This window comes from Rana temporaria, chromosome 5, assembly GCF_905171775.1.
Source record: "Rana temporaria chromosome 5, aRanTem1.1, whole genome shotgun sequence".
Taxonomy (NCBI): domain Eukaryota; kingdom Metazoa; phylum Chordata; class Amphibia; order Anura; family Ranidae; genus Rana; species Rana temporaria.
In genome coordinates this window covers 415,756,215-415,772,316 of record NC_053493.1, presented here as the reverse complement: position 1 = coordinate 415,772,316, position 16,102 = coordinate 415,756,215, and positions in this window count along the sequence as shown.

Below are 16,102 nucleotides of genomic sequence, written 5' to 3'. Positions count from 1 at the left end.
TTTTTAATTTGGCTGTATAACTCATGTGAGCGCACACTGTCTGCAGCCACTGACCGCGGAGTGAGCAAGCAAGCAGCCGCATTTTCCGATGCTACTTCTATAGTTTCCGGCTACTGCATCCCAGACAGTTGAATATCACTCCGCCGCCTGTTGTCAGGGACGCAGTAGACACAACTATAGAGGTAGCATCGGGGCTGCCAGATTAACCCCACTGTTTGTAAATGAGACCTGCGCGCTGCCACTGCGGGGCTTCCGCAGCCCGCCACTGCCCTTTATCGGAGAAAAGCATTACCACCAGAATCGTCCCAGGCAGAGGAGGAGGCTCCGCCTCCGAGGGCCCCGCCTCCCAGCTTCCACCCTGCAGTGCCGACAATGCAAGAACCTGAGGTGAGGAGGATGCCTGGGACTGAGGAAATGTCACTGGTAAGGGGGGAGTTGGGGGCACAGACTCTAGCAAAAGTGTGTGTGTGCCCGGCACTGCAGCAGGCAATGAGAGAAGGGGGGGGGGGTGTAGTCATTCTCAGTCACACTGTGTGTGGGACACGGAGAGCTGCTGAAATGAGAGTCCAGCCTGCTATGCTGGGATTTGTAGTCCCATGGAGGGGAGGGCAATGCTTACACATACTGGGGAAAGGGGTCTGGTCATACAAAGTAAAATACTCTGTGCTGTGAGGGGGCTGCTATGGCTCACCTGACCCCTTCTAGAAATACTTATTATCTGGCACACTGTTTTAACCACTTAAGCCCCGGACCAATATGCTGCCTAAAGACCCAAGGGGTTTTTACAGTTCGGGACTGCGTCGCTTTAACAGACAATTGCGCGGTCGTGCGACGTGGCTCCCAAACAAAATTGGCGTCTTTTTTTCCCCACAAATAGAGCTTTCTTTTGGTGGTATTTGATCACCTCTGCGGTTTTTATTTTTTGCGCTATAAACAATAGCTGTTTTGCTCCCGCGTAGCGAATGCCCCTGATTCAGGAACATCGCTACGTGGACTGCAGCCTAGGATATGACAGACATAAGCCTCCTTATGCCTTCATATCTCAGGCTGCATTCTTGCGTTGTCCGCTAGGGGGCGCGGCCATTGTGATCGGCGTATAGTATGCAAATTGCATACTACCACCGATTCACAAAAGTTGTGCGGGCCCTGCGCACGCAAGGTACGGAGTTTCCGTACGGCGACTTTAGCGCAAGGTTGCTCCTGCTGTAGCCGCCCTTCCCGCTCGTGAAATTTAAATTTCACGTCGTTTACGTAAGTGAATCGTGAATGGCGCTGGACGCCATTCACGTTCACTTAGAAGCAAATGACGTCCTTGCGACGTGATTTGCCGCAGTGCACGTCGGGAAAGTTTCCCGACGGAGCATGCGCTGTTAGCTCGGCGCGGGAGCGCGCCTAATTTAAATGATTCCCGCCCCCGGCGGGATCATTTACATTAGGCGCCCTTACGCCGGGCTATTTAGCATATCGCCCGCGCAATTTACGGAGCTACTGCTCCGTGAATCGCGGGCATTTCAAAATATGTGCGTGGGCGCAGAGCAAAAATCGTTGCCCTTTGCCCACTCAAATATTGCGTGGATCTACCTGAATCTGGGCCATAGTGTTTACAAAATAGGGGATAGTTTTTTTTTTTTTTTGTTTGTTTTTTTTTTTACTACTAATGGCGGCGATCAGCGATTTTTTTCATGACTGCGACATTATGGCGGACACTTCGGACAATTTTGACACATTTTTGGGACCATTGTCATTTTCACAGCAAAAAATGCATTTAAATTGCATTGTTTATTGTGAAAATGACAGTTGCAGTTTGGGAGTTAACCACAGGGGGCGCTGTAACATTTAGGGATCACTGTGTATGTGTTTACTAGTGTAGGGGGGTGTGGCTGTAGGAATGACGTCATCGATCGTGTCTTCCCTATAAATGGGATGACGCGATCGATGAGCCGACACAGTGAAGCACGGGGAAGCCGTGTTTACACACGGCTCTCCCCGTTCTTCAGCTCCGGGGAGCGATCGCGACGGAGCGGCTATAAACGAATAGCCGCGCCGTCGTCCTGGATCGCTCCTGAAGCCACGGGGACCGCCGCATGTACCGGGGGGGGGGTCCCGATCGGACCCCCGACCCACGTCAAGCAGAGGACGTATATATACGTTGATGTGCCTGCCTGTGCCATTCTGCTGACGTATATGTACATGAGGCGGTCCTTAAGTGGTTAAAGGGAAACTCTGGGGATTCTGGTGTAAGGGAGGCTCTCTGGGAACCCTGATTTATGGGAAAAACGGTGATATAAGATGTAACACTATTTACTCTGGTGTAAGGCGTAATGCTGTGGACTCTGAAGCAGTGGCAGCGCGTCCATAAGGGGGGAGCCCTCCAATTCCCAGCGGTGGCTATTGTTTGGAAGCGTCCAAAAAGGTGAACAGTGGGCGCCATGCTGGGCGCTCGCAGTTCACTCAGCGTTGTGTTAGGAAAGCAAATGAATATTCGCTTTCCTAACACTGAACCGCCTCTCAGCCAATCAGGTGCTCAGGTCTGTTACCTGTCACCTGATTGGCTGAAACAACAGGCGCTGTGATTGGACGCCTATCAGGCATCCAATCATAGCAGAGGACAGGAGAAGACATCGAGCAACAGGGAGAAGAACACCGACGCCGTTACCCGCTGCAGACAAGGTAAGTGCCAGGTGGGCGGAGGATGCACACTGCCAGCATTTGATAGTCACAGTGGCTGCATTTGATGGGCACAGTGGTTGCGTTTGATGGGCACAGTTGCTGCGATTGGCACAGTGGTTGTGTTTGATGGGCACAGTGGCTGCATTTGATGGGCACACAGGCTGTTTTTGGGCACAGTGGCTGTGTTTGATGGGCACACAGGCTGTGTTTGGGCACAGTGGCTGCGTTTGATGGGCACAGTGGCTGTGTTTGATGGGCACAGTGGCTGCATTTGATGGGCACAGAGGCTGTGTTTGGGCACAGTGGCTGTGTTTGATGGGCACAGGGGCTGCATTTGATGGGCACACAGGCTGCGTTTGATGGGCACAGTGGCTGTGTTTGATGGGCACAGTGGCTGCATTTGATGGGCACAGAGGCTGCATTTGATGGGCACAGAGGCTGTGTTTGGGCACAGTGGCTGCATTTGATGGGCACACAGGCTGTGTTTGGGCACAGTGGCTGCGTTTGATGGGCACAGTGGCTGCAATTGATGTTTTTTTTCCAGTTTGTTTGCACCCCCCCAAATATTTTGAGCACCAGCTGTCATTGCTTTGAAGTAAAGGAGCACTCAGATGTGAGGGGGTCACTGTGGCATATGTAGGGGCACATTCACAAATGCTTGAATCAATTTCTGAAGAGTGATCCACAAAACAGATCACTCTTCATAGAGCATTTTAGAGGTGATGAGGAGACGTTGTATCGTCTCCACACCACTTGCTTTAACCCCTTGAACTCCACACTGCACACGGTTGTGGGGCGCTTGCAGAGTGCCATCATTCATTTGAATGAGTCACAGTCAGTGGGTGCGACACCTGCTGAAAGCAAAAAGGGATATAATTGCAGCTGCAGCATGTGAACATGCCCAGCCTAGGGTGACCACATTTCCAAACTGCCATTCAGGGACCCCCCCCCCCCCCCCAAAAAAAAAGATGTTTTTTTACATATTTTTTTGCCGATTTTGGGGGCAGGGGCGTATCATGAAATCAGCGGGCCCGTGTGCAAGATCAAAAGTGGGCCCTAGGCTCCATCTAATGCCGCCACTTGTGCCCCATCAAATGCAGTCACTTGTGCCCCATCAAATGCAGTCACTTGTGCCCCATCAAATGCAGTCACTTGTGCCCGTCAAATGTCATCACTGTGCCCCATCTAATGCCGCCACTGTTCCCATCATATGCACCTACTTGTGCCCCATCAAATGCACCTACTGTTCCCCATCAAATGCCGCCACTGTGCCACATTAAATGCCGCCACTGTGCCCCATCAAATGCCATCACTGTGCCCCATCAAATGCCATCACTGTGCCCCATCAAATGCCATCACTGTGCCCCATCAAATGCCATCACTATGCCCCGTCAAATGCCATCACTGTGCCCCGTCAAATGCCGCCACTGTGCCCCGTCAAATGCCATCATTGTGCCCCATCAAATAATGCCACTGTGCCACATAAAATGCTGCCAGTGTGTCCAGCAATTGTTGCTACTGTGCCCCTTCAGATGCTGCCAGTGTGTCCAGCAATTGCCGCCAGTGTGCCCCATCAAATGCTACTAGTGTGCCGAACAATTGCTGCTACTGTGCCCATCAATTGCCGCTACTGTGCCCCATCAGATGCTGCCAGTGTGCTGATCAATTGCCGCTACTGTGCCCCATCAGATGCTGCCAGTGTGCCCATCAATTGTCGCTACAGTGCCCCATCAAATGCTGCCAGCCAGTGTCAATTGCCCCTATTTGCTCACGTTTTAATATGATATGGAGATGAAGTCTGCGTCTGGTGGTGGTGGTGGGCAGGGCAGTCTTCAGCCAGCGCCGGCCAGGCTTCTCTAACTCAGACTCAGACAGGAGGAGGCAGTAAGTCGGGCCGCTCGGGCGGGAGGAGGAGGAGCCTGCCTGGGCCCTGGAGGAGGAGGTCAGACCGTCAGAAATTTTGCGGCGGCCTGGGCCTGAAATTCACAGCAGTGCAGGGCAGGCAGCGGAGCCGGGAGGTCGGGACGGACCGGGTCCAGGCTGAGCAGCCGAGGTCACTCACTCTGGGCTGCTGGAGCGGTGGAGATGTCGGAGGGCTCGGTCTGCTCCGCGGTAGGTCACGGTGAGTGATGCTGAGCTGCTCTCTCTGCTTGCACCGCGGCTGAAGGAGGAGAGGAGGAGGAGGTGGGGGTGAAGTCAGAGCCTCAGAGAGAGCGGGTCACGGTGACGTCACTGGTTGCTACACGCCAAGCGGGGAGGCCTTAGCAACCAGTGATTTTGAATTGTTTAATTACAGTGGCACTGCGACTGTGAGTGTGGCAGGCTGGCAGGCAGTATAATGTGTTTGATTCCGGGATACTCTATTGTTCCGGATAGAAGGCTCCCAGGACACGGGACAAAAAATTAAATTACGGGACGATCGCGGGCAAACCGGGACACGTGGTCACCCTAGCCCAGCCGCTGCCTCTACAGCTAAAAGGTGGTAGTGGTTGAGGGGTGGTAAATGAGTGGTTCAACCACAGAGTTTTATTGCCCCTCAACCACTGGTGTAAACAATTAAATGTTTTAATAAGTTAAAAATATAAAGTTTTTTTTTTTTTTTTACATTGATAGGTGTTAAAAAAAATATACATTTTAAAATGTTTGTTCACATTTATTTATAAGTGTGCATGTGTGTGTATGTATATATGTATGTATGTATGTATGTATGTGTGTGTGTGTGTGTGTGTGTGTATGTATGTGTATGTGTGTGTGTATGTATGTATGTGTATGTGTGTGTGTATGTATGTATGTGTATGTGTGTGCAGGGCCGCTGATAGAAATCATGGGGCCCCGTACAGCATACCTGACGGGGCCCCCTTCAGCTCCACCCCTGATCCCTCCTTCAGTCACACCCCTGGCCCCGCCCTTGGCCCCTCCCCAGACCCTGCCTTGAAACAACGTGCAGATTTGTCTACAAGTGATATTTATTTTTCTCCAGCCAGTTATAAGTTTTATTATCCAAAATAAATACTGTTTTCAGATGAGAACAGACCCAAGACAACAGTAAAGTTAGCCCAATTTTTTTTATATTGTGAAAGATAATGTTACGCCGAGTAAATTTTGACCCCACATGTCACGCTTAAAAATTGCACCCGCTTGTGGAATGGCAACAAACTTTTACCCTTTAAAATCTCCATAGGCAAGGTCTAAAAAATTCTACAGGTTGCATGTTTTGAGTTACAGAGGATTTCAAGGTATAACATTTATTTCACACATGATTTTAACCACATAGCGCTGCACTCTTTCCATGTTTTGAACACATGTGATCTATCTGACCCCCTGACACACACACTGATCCACCTGACTCCTACTTTCTGCACTACTCACATTACGCTGACCCCCACCTGACACAGACGCTGACCCCCACCTGACACAGACGCTGACCCCCACCTGACACAGACGCTGACCCCCACCTGACACTGACGCTGACCCCCACCTGACACAGACGCTGACCCCCCTGACTCCTACAGTAAGCGTCCTACTTCCTGCACTACTCACACACCCCCCTCCCCACAGCTCGGTTCAAATCCGTCCTCCTTACCTCTGTCCCGACTCCCCGCCTGCGCCATCCACCTGCAGCCCGCTCCATGGTGTAAGACTGCACCTCCATCATCCATGCTCCCATCTCTTAGAACCGAGTCGCCCTGCCCCTCTGCCGCCGAGGGACACACTGCCGCCGAGGAACACAGAGCAGAGAGACAGGCGGAGGTGAAGACCGCAGCTCCGGCGGCTCACACTGTGATTGTCTCCCGCCACCATGGTCCGTATTTCCCGTCACACTGTGATTGGGCGTATAGCGGTCATGTGGGGAGGTGGGACTTCTAGACGATCCCAGACAGGCCAGCCCCACGCCGCACATGACCCCCATATGCCCAATCACAGGGCATCAAACATGGCGGGTGAGATCGGGGACACAGAAAATGAAAATTAGGAGGAGGCACGGAATGTCTCCCCCCTAAAGGTCGCGCCTGGGGCCCTGTTTTCTGGGACTCTAGTCTAGTCCGCGGGACCCCCAGACACACTTGGAATTGCGGGAGGGTCCCGTGGAATCCGGGACGGTTGGGAGGTATGTATTTGCAGTGAAACATTTTCCTTAAATCGGGGGTTTACCCAAAAATAAAATTGTAACATTACATTCAGCCGAGTTGTCCTAATGACAATCGGCTGTTTTTTTTTTTTTTTTTACATACCGTATTTTACCGCCGCTTCCGGGTATGTCTTCTGCGGGACTGGGCGTTCCTATCTGATTGACAGGCTTCCGACGGTTGCATACAGCGCATCATGAGTTGCCGAAAGAAGCCGAACGTCGGTGCGGCTCTATACGGCGCCTGCGCACCGACGTTTGGCTTCTTTCGGCAACTCGTGATGCATAGTATGCGACGGTCAGAAGTCTGTCAATCAGATAGGAACGCCCAGTCCCGCAGAAGAGCTACCCGGAAGCGGCGGTGAAATACGGTATGTACAAAAAAAAAAAAAAAACAGGCGATTGTCATTAGGACAACTCGGCTGAATGTAATGTTAAAAATTCATTTTTTGGGTGAACCTCTGCTTTAAATGCTACCACTACTCAGTGATCAGACTGTCTTGTTCTCTAGGGTTTCTGCTATGTGATCTTGTACTTTCAGCTACAGTGGGGTAGCCAGGCCTGAAATAATAATTAGAGTGAGCCTGCAGACAGAAGATCTTGACCCCCCCCCCCCCCAAACAAGTACATTCATACCTGTTATCCTGATTCCTGGACAGGACAGAGTCACTTCCTCCTTGACTGCAGTAGTAGTGCTGGCTGCTGTGCTGTCTGCCTGCCTGGATTCGCTGCCTGGAGTGTCTCAAAAAATGTTTTTTTCCTTTCTGCAACGGCCGCTGCTTTGCCTTCTCTCACTCTCTTCCCTGGCGCCGCGGAGGGAGAAGAATCACTCCGCGGCGCCAGGGAAGGACAAGCTGGCCGGGACTTGATTCTTCAGACTGAGCAGAGCAGAGGAGCCGGCGCGGGAGAGAGAAGTGATACTCTTCCGCGCCCGAAATACTGGAAATAGTGCCTACCTGCTGCCGACTACGTACGGATCAAGCAGGCAGGTACTGAGCAAAAAAAAAAAAAAAAAACGTAATAAGCGGGGGGGGCTTGTTTGTGGGGGATTTGCGTATTAGCTGGTCGGATGACTGTGGAAGTTTTTTTTTTTTTTTTATAACATTAATTGGTTCTGTCGAGGCTGCCCGGGCCCCCCTGCCAGCCGGGCCCGGTACAGCTGGGCCAGCTGTACTGGCCTATCAGCGGCCCTGTGTGTGTGTGTATGTATGTATGTATGTATGTGTATGTGTGTGTGTATGTATGTGTGTGTATGTATGTATGTATGTATGTATGTATGTGTATGTGTGTGTGTATGTATGTATGTGTATGTGTGTGTGTATGTATGTATGTATGTGTATGTGTGTGTGTATGTATGTATGTATGTATGTGTATGTGTGTGTGTATGTATGTGTGTGTATGTATGTGTGTATGTATGTGTATGTGTGTATGTATGTGTATGTGTGTGTGTATGTATGTATGTATGTATGTATGTGTGTATGTATGTGTATGTATGTGTGTATGTATGTATGTGTATGTGTGTATGTATGTGTATGTATGTGTGTGTGTGTGTATATATATATATTGTAATATTGGGGGTGTTTAGCTCAAGTGGGATATGCGATTTTAAGCGATTCACGCCAGTCCGGAACTATGTTTAAGGGCTTGTTGGCCCACTTTTATTGAAAAGGCAAAAATAAACAAAATCCAAACATAGGTTTCCCACGCAGGGGGTTTTCACTGTCCACACAGAACGGTACCTTCAGCCTCCTGGCTTACATGTGCCAAAGAAAATACCGAGCCACCTGGCTCTTGTCAGCAGTAGCACAACTGCTCAGGCTCCAGCATGGAGCTCTCCTGACTCCTGTCAGCAACCTTAGGCCCCGTACACACGAGAGGATCGATCCGCTGAAATTGATCCGCGGATCGGTTTCAGCGGATAGATCCGCTGGTGTGTACGATCCAGCGGATATTTATCCGCGGATATATTTCGGGCCGACCGATTTCCCGCGGATAAAAATTTCTTAGCATGCTAAGAAATCTATCCGCTGGAATCGGCTCCAGCGGATCGATCCGGTGGTCTGTACAGACTCACCGGATCGATCTGTCCGAACCCATCCCTCGCATGCGTCGTAATGATTCGACGCATGCGTGGAATTCCTTATATGACAGCGTCGCGCACGTTGCCGCGTCATCATCGCGGCGACACGTCATCGCGATGGGAATTCGGCGCGGATTTCGATCCGATGGTGTGTACACTCCATCGGATCAAAATCCTCAGAGGATTTATCCGCGGAAACGGTCCGGAGGACCGTATCCGCGGATAAATCCTCTCGTGTGTACTAGGCATAAGACTCAGGTCTCTGGGGTTTCACAGTGCACACCAGAAAAGCCCGGAGTGACAGGACAAGAAGAAATAACGTAGGGCTGGCATGACTGGGGTGGAATCTGGGCAAGGGAGGGTTAAGGATATAGGAGAGCTCTCAGGGGAGTGGCTGTAGGTTCATTTCAGTGGAGGGGGTGGAGTGATATATATAGGGGGCAGGAGCGGCGCCAAAAACCACACAGGCAGAGTGAGAACGCAGGGAGGCAGGATTTCCCACCCACCCTCCCTTGTTTGTTTGATGTTGTGTGTTGTGCGTCTGTTTTCTTCTCTTTCAGGTCGGTGCAAGGGTTGTCACGACAGCGGAGGCGGTGTCCTTGGTCTTTGATGGTGACAGTTAACTGATGGAATGGAAATGGTTGGGGGGCTCATCGGTGGGATGGGCCCCCTATGGGGGTTATTGCAGTGGAACGGTGTCCGCTGCAATACGGTTACGGTGTACTGCGGGTTAAAAAGGTGTCGCAGAGCTGGGTCGGCTGGAGGCCTGGGTATGGTAATGGTACCGCAGTGTGGTGGTGAAAAGGTTAATGGGGGTTACTGTCAAAGACCAATTGGGACTGGTTTAAATATTAAAAGTGTTTGGTAAAAAGTTGTTAATAGTTAAAGTGGGAATTGTTGGAAATTCCTATCATTAAAATTTGGTTAAATATTTATTTGGTTATAAAAATAAAAATGGCTGTTGTGGCCAATTTTTACTCCAATTCAGCCCTGGTTCACACTGGGTACGATTTGGAACGATTTGAGATGCGATTTGACATGTCAAATCGCATCTCAAATCGGCGGCAATTGTCGTCAATGGCACTGTCCTAATCAGTGCGACGCCGCATCTGCGATTTCAAAAAGTAGTTCCTGTACTACTTTTTGCGATTTCGGGCCGCGATTTACATTAAATTGCGGCCAAAATCGCAGCCGCGAAATCGTGGTAAAATCGCGCATTTGACCTCGATTTTGAATTCGCAGCAGTGTGAACCTAGGCTAAGGGCTCTTTCACACGTCAGCTCAGTTTTTTAGATCAGTTTTTTTTTCATCAGTTGATCAGTTTTTCCATCAGTTTTCCGTCAGTTTTTCATCAGTTTTTCCATCAGTTTTTCCATCAGTTTTTCCATCAGTTTTTCCATCAGTTTTTCCATCAGTTTTTCCATCCGTTTTTTCATCCGTTTTTTTTTTTGGGGGGCTTTTTACATATTTTGATGAAAAACGGATGTTAGCGGATCGAATGGTAAACGGATCATCCGCTAACGTCCGTTTTTCGTCCGTTCCGTTTTTTTGACGGAAGAAAAATAGGGTTTTCTTCCATCCAAAAAAACGGAACTTAACGCAGACGGATGCTAACGGACGTTAACCCATAGGGAAGCATTGCGGTCCGTTAACGGACGTCCAAAAAACGGACGAACGGAACGGACGTGTGAAAGAGCCCTTACTGTGTCGGTCTCATTACTGGGTTGAAATGGTTATGGGGAAAATGGGGGGTGGTATAAAGGGAATTATGTAATGGAGGGGCACATTGAAACTACACTAGTCATGCACTCTCCAGCTCTCTAGCTACTTCCGTGCACACCTGCACTCTCAGGGTTCTCCCTTCCAAGCCTGGACTCCTCGGGAGGGTGGAGCCCAGAATGCTGGTCCTGAGTCTCCTATCAGGCCCACACACACCTGCACAATCAGTGTGCTGATCACCTCTAAGGCTTCATTCACACTACTACACTACTTTCATCCTACTTTGCTCTGTGTTCAATGTTTCCCTATGAGAGCGTCTTGTAGCGTCCTACACAAGTCGGTCCGACTTTGAAAATGCTCCCTGTACTACTTTTGGTCCTACATTGATCCTACTTCAGGCCCATTGAATATCATTGAAGTCAGACCAAAGTAGTATCCTGTTCATGAAAGTAGGATGGATGTAGGACCAATGTAGCAGAGCAAAGTAGGATGAAAGTAGTGTAGTAGTGTGAACCCAGCCTGAAGCCTGAACCCAGGACTGGGGATTTTATTAACAATTGAGGAAGCTGGAATGCCAGTTTCCTCTGTAAACTGCAATCTTCCTAGAGCCCCTCAACCAGTCCAGTTGAAAACCCTGGGTCACCACACCCCTGGGGTACCACACTACTACAATATATATACACACACACACACACGCGTGTTTGAGCTTTGTTGTGCACACCCTAATGCGATAGGCTGCGCACGCCTATGTTCCCAACACACACAAATGTGAACGCAGGCTCAGATTCTCAGAAGAGATGCGACGGTGTATCTCAGGAAACTCCGTCGTATCTCTGTTTTTGGCCCCGGTTATCTATGCGTATGATTCCTAAAATCATTTTTGCATAGATACGGCGTAGATCCGACAGGTGTAAGTCACTTACACCGTCCGATCTTAGATGTAATTCTACGCCGGCCGCTAGGTGGCGTTTACGTTCAGTTCTCATTTGACTATGCAAATGAGCCTGATACGCCGATTCCCGACCGAATTTGCGCCGCGTCGTCGTAGTTTATGTTGTTTCTGTAAGCGTAAGGATACCCCTGCTATATGAGGGGTAACCTTACGCCAGTCCGCCGTATGCCATGTTAAGTATGGCGTCGGGTCAGCGTCGTCTTTTTCCGTCGGTTACGTTGTTTTACTAAGTCGTCCGCGAATACAATTTTACGTCAATGACGCTCACGTCGGCGTCATTGACGTTTTCCGTCGTGAGCTGGAGCATGCGCACTGGGCTATTTTTTCCGCCCGGTGCATGCGCAGTTCGATCGGCGCGGGGACGCGCTTAATTTGAATACAAGCCGCCCCCTTTGAATTACGCGGCCTTACGCCGGGCCATTTACACCACGCCGCCGCAAATTACGGAGCAAGAGCTTGGAGAATACGGCACTTGCTCCAGTAAGTTGCGGTGGCGTGGTGTAAATGGCTTACACTACGCCGCCGCCGATTCTATGAGAATCTGGCCCTCTATGTCTCAGTTACATTGGTGGTCAGTGTGAATCTTCTCCTTACATTGGGGCTTTGTGTACAATCCTTTCATTCACACTAGTGGCCAGTGTGAAGGTCCCCCTTACATTGGTGGTCAGTGTAAATCCCCCATTACATTGGTGGTCAGTGTAAATCCCCATTACATTGGTGGCCAGTGTAGAAACTCCTCTTTATATTGGTAATTGTTAATAAAATCCAAACTTGCATTTGTGGTCAGTTTACATTGGTGGTCCGTGTAGAAGCCCCCTTTAAATTGGTGGTGAGTGTAAATCCCCCTTACATTGGTGGTCCATGTAGAAGCCCCCTTTATTGGCTGTTGCGGTAAAATCCCCCATTACATTGATTGTCAGTGTAAGTTCTTCATTACATTGGTCATCAGTGTACATTTCCCTTTACATTGGTGGTAAGTGCAGAATTGCCCTTACACTGGTGGTCAGTGTAAATCCCCCCCTAACATTGGTGGTCAGTGTAAACCCCCCCCCCCCCCCACTAACATTGGTGGTTAGTGTAACTCCCCCCCTAACATTGGTGGTTGTGTAGAAGTGTCACCTTACATTGGTGGTCAGTACAAATCTCCTTGACAATAGTTGTCAGTGTAAATTCCCCCTTACATGGAGGTCGTTGTATATTCCCCCTTACACTGGTGGTTGGTGTAAATGATCTTATTACATTGGTGTCAGTGCAGAAATCCCTCCTTTCTATTGGTGAGTGGCGTAAACTACCCCATTCAGGGCCGGTGCAAGGATTTCTGCCTACACAAGCGAAGCTCCATTTTGGCGCCCCCCCCCCCCCCCCCAACGGCCACCCACCTCCCTTGCAAAAATGTTTCCCCAACTTTACCTTTTCATAAGGGGTAAAAGGAGAAAATGCCCCCAAAGTTTGTAACATATTCTCCTGTGTACGGAGATACCCCATATGTGGCCCTAAACTGTTACCTTGAAATACGACAGGGCTGACCACAGATAAAACAGTGATAACTCTCTGAGTACAGATAATGTAGTAGATGTGACCTGCAGACAGTCCTATGTAACACCACAGATAACACAGGTAGCATCTACTACATTATCTGTACTCTGAGGGTTATCACTGTTATCTGTGGTGTTACATAGGACTGCAGGTCACATCTACTACATTATATTTATTTGCGTGTGGGAGTTCTGGTGGCCGGTGGTGGAGTGTGGAAGTCGACTTATCCATCCCCCCCCCCTTCTATTATCCATCCCCCCTGCTTCCATTATCCATCCCCCTGCTTCCATTATCCATCCCCCTGCTTCCATTATCCATCCCCCTGCTTCCATTATCCATCCCCCTGCTTCCATTATCCATCCCCCTGCTTCTATTATCCATCCCCCCTGCTTCCATTATCCACCTCCGTTTCCATTACCCCCCTGCTTCCATTATCCATTCCCCCCCTGCTCCTTCTTCCATTATCCCCCACTGCTTCCATTAACCCCCCCCCCCACTCCTTCTTCCATTATGCCCTCCTGCTTTCATTATCAACCCAGTCTCCATTAACCCCCCTTGCTCCTTCTTCCATCATCCATCACCCCTGGGCCCTGCTCTGCTTCCACCATTCCTCCCCCCCCCACTCCTTCTTCCATTATGCCCTCCTGCTTTATTAATTATCCACCCGACCCCGTCTCCATTAACCCCCCTTGCTCCTTCTTCCATGATCCATCATCTATCCCCCCTGGGCCCTGCTCTGCTTCCGCCATTCCTCCCCCCCCCACTCCTTCTTCCAGTTCCATTAAGCCCTCCTGCTTTATTAATTATCCACCCGGCCCCGTCTCCATTAACCCCCCTTGCTCTTTCTTCGTTCTTCCATCATCCATCATCCATGATCCATCCATTCTTCTTCCCCACGCCACGACCCCACCCTCACCTCCTGTGCGCTTTTCTGCCATCTCAATCTTCCGGCGGCGCGGGACTGGGCACTGTGTCACCCAGCAGCGGAGGTCCGCCCCTTCAGTGACGTCAGACGTCCTCCTGCGCGGAGGAGGACGTCGTCACTGAAGTGCCGTGCAGTTACAGGCCCGGACCCGGCGTCATCCATCACCAGGCAGTAACTGGATTGGCTGCGCCCGGCCCGGGCCACATTCAGTCAGCTACTGACAGGCGCTGCGGCGCATTAGCACACCGGAGCGGGACACCGGGCGCCGGAGGGCGGCGGCAACTCCGGTCCCCGGACAAAGAAAAAAAAAAAAAAAAAAAAAAAAAAGGTAATTTTTTCGCCCCATCCCAGGCTGCGGACCTGCCCGCCCCAAGCGGCCGCTTGGTCCGCCTGGTGGTTGCGCCGGCCCTGACCCCATTACATGGTGGTCAGTGTAAATCCCCCTCACATTGGTGGTCAGTGTAAATCCCCCCTCACATTGGTGGTCAGTGTAAATCCCCCTCACATTGGTGGTCAGTGTAAATCCCCCCTCACATTGGTGGTCAGTGTAAATCCCCCCTCACATTGATGGTCAGTGTAAATCCCCCCTCACATTGGTGGTCAGTGTAAATCCCCCCTCACATTGGTGGTCAGTGTAAATCCCCCATTACATTGGTAGAATCCCCCACTATATACTTGCCAAAGATTTCCAGCTTTGCTCTACATGAATCAGAATTTGCCACAGTGTACTGCCTCCTAACTAATCCCATCCCCCACCACTTCCAGCACCCCCTCCCCCATTGCCACTGATGCCAGGAGTCCTAGGAGTTTTCTGTCTATTGATGGGTCCCCTCACCTCCCCAGTCCATGGTGTGCAGGCAGTGAGGAGATGATGTGCTGTCACCTTTAGCAACCAATCAGTGAGCTGTAATGCTGTGCACTAACCTCTTGCAACCAATCATTGAGCGGTAAGGACATGCAGTAACCTCTAGGAACCAATCAGTGAGCAGTAATAATGTGCAGTAACCTCTAACAACCAATCAGTCAGTGGTAAGGATGTGCAGTAACCTCTAGCAATCAGTCAGTGAGCAGTAATAATGTACAGTAATCTCTAGCAACCAATCAACAAGCAGAAGTCCTGTGCTGTAACCTCTAAAAAATAAACAGTGAGACATAATGTGTGCTGTAACCTCTAGCAGCCAGCCAGTGAGTGGTAATGATGATACACTGTAACCTCTGGCAACCAATCGCAATCACTGCCTGATCTGATTCAGTAAACTGATTTTGAATCTATTTATTGTATGTCTCAAAGCATGCGGAGAGCGAAATTGCATGGAAGACGGGGCCCAAGAAAATGTTTGACCAGGGTCCAGTCATTATTAAAGACGGCCCTGTGGGGAGCTACAGATCATTGAGGGAACCATGAATGCCAACATGTACTGTGACATATTGAAGCAGAGAATGATCCCCTCCCTCCAGAGACTGGGCCGCAGGGCAGTATTCCAACATGATAACGACCCCAAACACACCTCCGAGATGATCACTGAAGCTGAGGGTAATGCCGCGTACACACGATCGGAAATCCCGACAAGAAAAGTCAGATGTGAGCTTTTTGTCGGAAATTCCGACCGTGTGTAGGCTCCATCTGACTTTTTCTGTCGGAATTTCCGCCAACAAAAGATTGAGAGCAGGTTCTCTATTTTTCCATCGGAAGAAGTTTCTATCGGAAAATCCGCTCGTCTGTATGCAATTCCGACAATCAAAAAACACACATGCTTAGAATCCAGCAGAAGAACTGCCTATTGAACTTCATTGATCTCGGCTCGTCGGACGTGTTGTACGTCACCGCGTTCTTGGCGGTTGGAATTTCCGACAAGATTTGTGTGACCGTGTGTATGCAACACAAGTCTGAGCCAACATTCCGTCTGAAAAAAATCCACGGTTTTCTTGTCGGAATTTCCGATTGTGTGTACGCGGCATAAAGGTAATGGACTGGCCAATCATGTCTCCAGACCTAAACCCTATTGATCATCTGTGGGACTCCTCAAAGGGAAGGTGGAGGAGCGCAAGGTCTCTAACATCCACCAGCTCTGTGATGTCATCATGGGGGAGGGG